Below are 9,344 nucleotides of genomic sequence, written 5' to 3'. Positions count from 1 at the left end.
GTCACACTAATAAATCAGTTAGTTTGCAACTTGTTTCACAAAGTTTTCATGCAGTATTAATTGTTGCAGACTGAATATAATCACACTGAATATAATTGTTAAATATAAATTAGTGATGAATATTTTGTTATCTTGTTGTCAGTCTGACCTGAAAGCTTTATAGTGTGATGACACTTTAACTCCATGAAAGTCAAACAATACACATGTTTAAGTGTTGACAGAGGTGGAGAACATCTGTGAGCAGGACCAGAGGTGGAGAACATTGAATGAGCGGGTGGACGAGTGGAGAGAGACATTGAACAGTCACTAATCAGAGACCTGCAGAAGAAGAACAGTGAGAATGAGGGAATAGTTCCTGGTGAAGGTTTCAGGCTCCTGCTGCTCGTGCATGTTACTGCTGTTCACAGTACAGCTTTATTTTTTAGTTAACATGGATTCAATTAGTATTTGTATTATTTTTAGTCTTTACTGAATAATATAGTCAGAGGCAAGAAGGAGATTTAAGGTGACGACATGAAACAAAAGTCTGCTGGATTCAGGAAAGGAAGGTCAGGTGTACGATGAGGTTTAAACCACATGCTGGCGTTCCTACACAGTCCGTCAGTAGTTTCATATTTTATTTTAATATGTTTTATGTAGTTTCACAATTTTTCCTTCCACCCACATTCACATGTTTTCTGATGACCTTCCTTCTAGCCGTGTCTCGTCCACAAGGAAACTCAGTTAGCCTCCAGCTGAGGAGGCTTCCTGGTCTGCACTGCATGCATGGCCCACTCTGTGTGTGTGTGTGTGTGCGTGTGTGTGTGTGTGTGTGTGTGTGTGTGTGTGTGTGTGTGTGTGTGTGTGTGTGCATATGTGCTCTGTGTTCATGCATGATCGGTCCTGTCTTCTCCGTGACCTGTGTGTGTTTTGCGTGTGAATTGTGTTCATGCCTGGCTGACGTGTGTTGGAGCTTTTCTGGGTTACATGTCCATAAGGAGGAATGAATGTTTCTATTCCCTCCGTCTTCACAGTGATTCTGTGAAATGGAAAGTTAATACAAAATCCTGAGTTTTAGTGTTTGCATATGACTTTTTCTTTGTTAGTTCCTCTCTACAACTTTTCCATTAAATTCATGTCTAACAGAATCAGCGTGTGTGTGAGTGTGTGAGTGTGTGTGTGTGAGTGTGTAAGTGTGTGAGTGTGTTTGACAGCAGCAGAGCGTGTGTGTGCTGCATTAATAATGAATGAGGTGGGAGGGGTGAAGCGGAGGAGGCGGTGACAGATGGAGAATCAGTGTGTGAGAGAGAGCAAGAGAGAGCGGACGGAGAGAGAGAGATCGGACAGACAGGAAGAGGAGAACGAAGGAGGAGGACAGAGTCGTGTTTCTCTGGATGTGACCGTCGATGGTTTCTGTATGCTGTTTTCTTTTTTCTGGGATGCTGAAGAACTGATGGAGATGGAGACACACACCTGGACACAAGATCTGCACTGACAGAGGTACGATGTGTGTCTGGATTCTTACTGTGTGTGAGTGTGTGTGTGTGTGTGTGTGTGTGTGTGTGTGTGTGTGTGTGTGTGTGTGTGTGTGTGTGTGTGTGTGTGTGTGTGTGTGTGTGTGTGTGTGTGTGTGTGTGTGGTGTGTGTGAGTGTGTGCGTGTGTGTGTGAGTGTATGCGTGTGTGTGTCGGGGAGTTTTACGCTTGTATTTTCTGTACAGAAGAGTTTGGTGATGATTATCTATCAGAAAACAAATTCTCAATAAACACGTGAGATCACGTAGCTGTAATGAAGTCCTTTACAGACACGTTCCATCCTTCATCCCTCATCTTCATCACTGCTTCTCCTCTTCACTCATCATCACTCTTTAAACCACCGGTGGAAGAAAAGACTGAACTCCTCAATCACTTCCTTACATCTGTTTCTCTGTTGTTGGTGGTGGTGATGATGATGATGATGATGTAGAGTTTGAACATTGTTTCAGTGATTATACACGTTGATAGAATCTAGAGGAACCTCACATATAACAGCTGTCTCAACCGCACGCACACACACAATTATAAAAACATGGATGGTGTGTATTATTGACTCGTCTGCAGGTTTTGATCTTTCTGCTTCTTTGTTCGTTTGTTTCTACATTTAAATGGAGTAATTTATGATGATACATGTTGTATATATCATACATGATATATATATCATATGTAATAGTGTTATGACACAACGTGGCCACAATTGGATGGTTTCACCTTCATCCAGTGGTGGATCGGCGTTGGGTGTCTCATGTTGGTCAGTTCTTACTGTTGACTCCTACCGAACTGCGTTCTTGAAAATTTCTGATTGATTTAGGTTTTATTGGTTAATTTGTTAATGAACTGGTTAAATATGCTAATATTTGATGATGTGTAAATAGATGTTAGCTTCATACTGACCTGACAGATCTAAACTACAGCTCTACAATTCAGGAAACATCATGTGGTTCTGAATCAGAGATCAGTAGCGTGAATCAATGAATGAGTGAGTGAGTGAATAATGAGAGAATGAGTCTGAGTAAATGAGTGTGAGTCTCTGCAGACATGAAGGTTGATGGTGGTCAGTGAACCCTTCAGTGTCTTTACAACCTGTCCAGTTTTATCTTCATTATATCTGATGATATTATATATTGATGTAAAGAATATGAAGAGTAAACACTTCCCTGTATCAACATGTACTTCCTGTTATAGAAGGAGAAGCTTCAGTTTCTCTCCAACAGTGACACAGTGAGAGCAGTACCATGACCTTTGACCTCTTCTGATCAATACGTGTTATGTGGTGGTGTTTACCAGGACCCAAATGCAGGCTCACAGACTCGGGTATTGGTTCAAAAATACAGTCTTTATTTCCATAAATAAAAACAAACCAAAAGGTGGCACCTTTTGTGTCCACTTGCTTCCAAGTCGGGAGGGCAACTCAACCGACTGATCCAGGGAGACACGGCTGGCAGGGCAGCCGGCAGACAGGACCGCTGGAAAAAACAGTCTATAATCCTCCGAGTCTGGAGGGCAACTCCACCGACTGGTGACTCCGACAGGTAGCGCCGCAGAAGGAACAGGAGCCGGAGGAATGGGAAGAGGACGGACAGAGGACGGACGGACAGAGTACTAACTAATGAACCGACCACCAGAGGAGTGCAGGGGCAGGGTACACATAGTCCAGGGAGGTAATCAGGGAGATGCAGCACACCTGCAGGTGGTGATCCGGGGTGAGTGGCTGCAGCTGCTGGGACCGGTGAGGGGCGTGGCCACGGGAGGTGAGAAGAGGAGGACACAGAACAAGCAGACAGGGGACTGAGGGGACAAAGGAGGAGAGGGGATCAGTGGCAAAACGGAGGAAAACAGGACTCCTGACAGTACTCCCCCCCCCCTCAAAGGGAGCCTCTCGGCGACCAAAACTGGACCGGACCGGGTGGGAGGAGGGAGGACTGGAGAAGGGACAGAAGACCACAAGATACGAGAAGGGAAACCTAAGTGGACGGAGGACGGGCACAGGGCAGGACGGCCTGGGGTGACCGCTCCGGAGGACGGCCACGGGGCGGGACGGACTGAGGTGAACGCTCCGGAGGACGGCCACGGGGCGGGATGGGCTCGGAGGACCGCCCCGGAGGACGCCCACGGGGAAGGGCAGGTTCTGGGGACCTCTCCGGAGGACACCCACAGGGCAGGATGGGCTCGGGGGACTGCTCCGGAGGACACCCACGGGGCAGGACGGGCTCGGGGAACCTCTCCAGAGGACGCCCCGGGGCAGGACGGGCTTGGGGAACCCCTCCAGGGGATGATGACAAGGCAGGGCTTCGACCCACCTGAACGCAGCAGGAGCCAGAGGCGGGACGTTGGCCGCGCCGGAGGACGGAGCCGGAGGCGGGGCACTGACCACGCTGGAGCTGGAGGTTGGACGTCGGCCGTGCCGGAGACTGGAGCTGGAAGCGGGGCATCGACCCACCTGGAGGCAGCAGGAGCTGGAGGTGGGGCGTCGGCCGCGCCGGAGGATGCAGGAGCTGGAGACAGGACGTCGACGACCCGTCCAGCGACAGGAAACGGAGGAGCAGCGCTACTGCTGCGTAGGCCATGCTGCAGGACCCTGCGGGCCAACTCCCTGGCCCAGATGGCGTCTGGATCATTTGCCACAGCTGGAGGCAGGGCCTGCATGATCCTGTGGACAAACTCCTTGTCCCGAATGGCATCTGGATCGCTCGCCAGCGCTGCGGGGGTAGAGAGTCCGTAGTGGCGACTGACGGGGCTGTGGGCTCGCTTGTAGCGACTGACTCGGCTGTGGGCTCGCTCATGGCGACTGACGGCGAAACGTCCAGAGACCAAGGGCGTAGCAGGACTGGATGGCCGGTGACCCCGGTGGCATCGCCGCCTCCTTCTGGGGGGGGGGTCCCAGAAGCCCAAGTGGGTTCCTTCGAACCCCAGTCCTGGGTTCAGCGAAAACAGGATCATTCCGGCGGGCCTGACTGGCAAAATATTGAAACAAAGTCATGTACCTCAGACCCGAGTCTGTGGCCGCCGGGTCCTTCCTTGGTCGGTTCATTCTGTTATGTGGTGGTGTTTTACCAGGACCCAAATGCAGGCTCACAGACTCGGGTATCGGTTCCAAAATACAGTCTTTATTTTCATAAATAAAAACAAACAAACGAACAAACAAACAAACCAAAAGGTGGCACCTACAGTGTCCACTTGCTTCCAAGTCGGGAGGGCAACTCAATTGACTGATCCAGGGAGACACGGCTGGCAGGGCAGCCGGCAGACCAGCGGACAGGACCACTGGAAAAAACAGAGTCAATAATCCTCCGAGTCGGGAGGGCAACTCCACCGACTGGTGACTCCGACAGGTAGCTCCGCAGGAGGAACAGGAGCTGGAGGAACGGGAACAGGACGGATGGAGGACGGATGGAGGACAGATGGTTGACTAACTATTGAACCGACAACCAGAGGAGTGCAGTGGCAGGGTACATATAGTCCGGGGAGGTGATCAGGGAGATGCAGCACACCAGCAGGTGGTGATCAGGGGTGAGTGGCTGCAGCTGCTGGGACTGGTGAGGGGCGTGGCCACGGGAGGTGAGGAGAGGAGGACACAGAACAAGCAGACAGGGGACTGAGGGGACACAGGAGGAGAGGGGATCAGGGGCAAAACAGAGGAAAACAGGACTCCTAACAGTACGGAGGGTTTGGTTTGATTTAGTAAGAAGAGAAGCTGCTCATAGATCTGATTATACTTCCAAAGAAAACCTTAATAATCACCAGAACCACTGAGACGTCTGGACTGGACCTCTGGCAGGCCGTTCATCACTCAGTCATCGTTCTGGTTCCATCGAGTCTGTGTTTTATTACACACGTCAATGTGTGTGTGTGTGTGTGTGTGTGTGTGTGTTTAACTGCATGCTGCTGCTGCCGTGCTGCAGGCTAGTTGTTGTTGTTGTTGAGGAGTAACGAGCACTCACCCAGTCAGAGTATTTAAATGAGTCAACGCCGGCTTGTTCAGCTGTTTGTTGCCTAATAAGGATTTTTGATGTGTTTATTTGTCCCGTCGAAGGAAACATGTCTCAAATAAAAAGATCAAACGTTTATCAGATTGCTGTAAACATGCAGTAAACATCCAGTAAACATGCAGTAAACATCCAGTAAATATCCATTAAACATGCAGTAAACAACCAGTAAACAACCAGTAAACATGCAGTAAACATGCAGTAAACGTGCAGTAAACATGCAGTAAACATGCTGAAAACATCCCATAAACATGAAGTAAACATGCAGTAAACATCCAGTAAACATGCAGTAAACATCCAGTAAATATCCATTAAACATGCAGTAAACATGCAGTAAACGTGCAGTAAACATGCAGTAAACATGCTGAAAACATCCCATAAACATGAAGTAAACATGCAGTAAATGTGCAGTAAACATGCAGTAAACATCCAGTAAACATGCAGTAAACATCCAGTAAGCATGCAGTAAACGTGCAGTAAACATGCAGAAAACATCCAGTAAACATGCAGTAAACATCCTGTAAGCATGAAGTAAACATCCAGTAATCATCTAGTAAACATGCAGTAAACATCCAGTAATCATCCAGTAAACATGCAGTAAACATCCAGTAAACATGCAGTAAACAACCAGTAAACATGCAGTTGACATCCAGTAAACATGCAGTAAACATCCATTAAACATCCAGTAAACTACCAGTGAACATGCAGTAAACATCCAGTAAACATGCAGTGAACAACCAGTAAACATGCAGTAAATGTGCAGTAAACATGCAGAAAACATCCAGTAAACATGCAGTAAACATTCAGTAAACATGAAGTAAACATCCAGTAATCATCTAGTAAACATGCAGTAAACATCCAGTAATCATGCAGTAAACATGCGGTGAACATCCAGTAAACATGCAGTAAACATGCAGTAAACATCCAGTGAACATGCAGAAAACATCCAGTAAACATGCAGTAAACATCCAGTGAACATCCAGTAAACATCGAGTAAACATCCAGTAAACATGCAATAAACATCCAGTAAATATCCATTAAACATGCAGTAAACAACCAGTAAACGTGCAGTAAACATGCAGTAAACATCCAGTAAACATGCAGTAAACAACCAGTAAACATGCAGAAAACATCCAGTAAACATGCAGTAAACATCCAGTAAACATGAAGTAAACATCCAGTAATCATCTAGTAAACATGCAGTAAACATCCAGTAATCATCCAGTAAACATGTGGTGAACATCCCGTAAACATGCAGTAAACATGCAGTAAACAACCAGTAAACATCCAGTAAACATACAGTAAACATGCAGTTAACATCCAGTAAACATGCAGTAAGCATCCATTAAACAAACAGTAAACAACCAGTGAACATGCAGTAAACATCCAGTAAACATGCAGTAAACATCCTGTAAACATGCAGTAAACATGCAGTAAACACCCAGTAAATATCCATTAAACATGCAGTAAACAACCAGTAAACATGTAGTAAACATGCAGTAAACGTGCAGTAAACATGGAGTGAACATCCAGTAAACATGCAGTAAACATCCAGTAATCATCCAGTAAACATGCAGTAAACATCCAGTAAACATGCAGTAAACAACCAGTAAACATGCAGTTGACATCCAGTAAACATGCAGTAAACATCCATTAAACATACAGTAAACTACCAGTGAACATGCAGTAAACATCCAGTAAACATGCAGTGAACAACCAGTAAACATGCAGTAAACATGCAGTAAACATCCAGAAAACATCCAGTAAACATGCAGTAAACATCATCATGCAGTAAACAGTAAACATGAAACATGTAAACATCCAGTAATCATCTAGTAAACATGCAGTAAACATCCAGTAATCATGCAGTAAACATGCGGTGAACATCCAGTAAACATGCAGTAAACATGCAGTAAACATCCAGTGAACATGCAGAAAACATCCAGTAAACATGCAGTAAACATCCAGTGAACATCCAGTAAACATCGAGTAAACATCCAGTAAACATGCAATAAACATCCAGTAAATATCCATTAAACATGCAGTAAACAACCAGTAAACGTGCAGTAAACATGCAGTAAACATCCAGTAAACATGCAGTAAACAACCAGTAAACATGCAGAAAACATCCAGTAAACATGCAGTAAACATCCAGTAAACATGAAGTAAACATCCAGTAATCATCTAGTAAACATGCAGTAAACATCCAGTAATCATCCAGTAAACATGTGGTGAACATCCCGTAAACATGCAGTAAACATGCAGTAAACAACCAGTAAACATCCAGTAAACATACAGTAAACATGCAGTTAACATCCAGTAAACATGCAGTAAGCATCCATTAAACAAACAGTAAACAACCAGTGAACATGCAGTAAACATCCAGTAAACATGCAGTAAACATCCTGTAAACATGCAGTAAACATGCAGTAAACACCCAGTAAATATCCATTAAACATGCAGTAAACAACCAGTAAACATGTAGTAAACATGCAGTAAACGTGCAGTAAACATGGAGTGAACATCCAGTAAACATGCAGTAAACATGCAGTAAACATCCAGTAAACATGCAGTAAACAACCAGTAAACATGCAATAAACGTGCAGTAAACATGCAGAAAACATCCAGTAAACATGCAGTAAACATCCCGTAAACCTGAAGTAAACATGCAGTAAGCATCCATTAAACAAACAGTAAAAAACAAGTGAACATGCAGTAAACATCCAGTAAACATGCAGTAAACATCCTGTAAACATGCAGTAAACATGCAGTAAACATCCAGTAAACATGCAGTAAACACCCAGTAAATATCCATTAAACATGCAGTAAACAACCAGTAAACATGCAGTAAACATGCAGTAAACGTGCAGTAAACATGGAGTGAACATCCAGTAAACATGCAGTAAACATGCAGTAAACATCCAGTAAACATGCAGTAAACAACCAGTAAACATGCAATAAACGTGCAGTAAACATGCAGAAAACATCCAGTAAACATGCAGTAAACATCCCGTAAACCTGAAGTAAACATGCAGTAAACGTGCAGTAAACATCCAGTAAACATGCAGTAAACATCCCGTAAACATGCAGTAAACATCCAGTAAACACTGAAGAGTTCTGATACTTATGTGTATGTGAGAGAGAGAGTGTGTGTGTGTCTGAATACGCTGTGTTTGTCATGTAGGTGGATTTTACCAAATAATACACATTTATTACTCTCAGATGTTTCGTGTGTCTGTGTATGTGTGTGTGTGTTGTGGGAGGACTGTTGCATTAATACATTTCAAGTGTTTTTTAAAATTATTATTTGCAGATGTGTGTGTGTGTGTGTGTGTGTGTGTGTGTGTGTGTGTGTGTGTGTGTGTGTGTGTGTGTGTGTGTGTGTGTGTGTGTGTGTGTGTGTGTTGATGGATGCAAGAACGGGGAGGTAGTGTGTGGGAGTGTCAGAGAACTGGATGCACACACAGCTCACACTGACAGCTACACACTGATACACACTGACAGCTACACACTGATACACACTGACAGCTACACACTGATACAGAGGCCCTTTGTTGGTGAAGAAGAGGTTAATACTCCCAGAAACAGAAAGAGAGGACTGCAAATATTTGGTCCAGAGGTCTCATACCACCCATCCCCTCCCCCTCTGAATCCCCCCCACCACCACACCCCTTTTAATGGCTGAAGGGAAAAGATCAGAACAAATTGTCACTGTGTGATCTGAGAACAGAGCTGCAGGCTGTTTCTGGTGGAGGAACACAAACCAGTTCATGTTATCATGTGGGTTAATAGTTAGCTATTAAACTACATTAATGTGAGTTCAGTTTATCATGTGGGTTAATTAC

The 9,344-nt window shown here is 45.0% G+C and overlaps 1 protein-coding gene across 1 annotated transcript in view; it reads left to right on the top strand.

The window, feature by feature from the left end:
- The first annotated feature begins 1,304 nt into the window (after nucleotides 1-1,304).
- LOC138614209 (neurofascin-like) overlaps nucleotides 1,305-9,344 on the top strand; it is a 75,105-nt gene continuing 67,065 nt past the window's right edge. The window contains 1 exon segment of the mRNA XM_069687502.1: nucleotides 1,305-1,479. The gene's annotated coding sequence lies outside the window, so the exon portion shown is untranslated.

The sequence above is a fragment of the Brachyistius frenatus genome, unplaced genomic scaffold, assembly GCF_029030835.1.
Source record: "Brachyistius frenatus isolate BFR_SWC_R1_liver_20210118 unplaced genomic scaffold, ASM2903083v1 Contig_468, whole genome shotgun sequence".
Lineage (NCBI taxonomy): Eukaryota > Metazoa > Chordata > Actinopteri > Embiotocidae > Brachyistius > Brachyistius frenatus.
The sequence above is the reverse complement of the archived record's forward strand: the minus strand, read 5'-3'. Positions and strand labels throughout refer to the sequence as shown.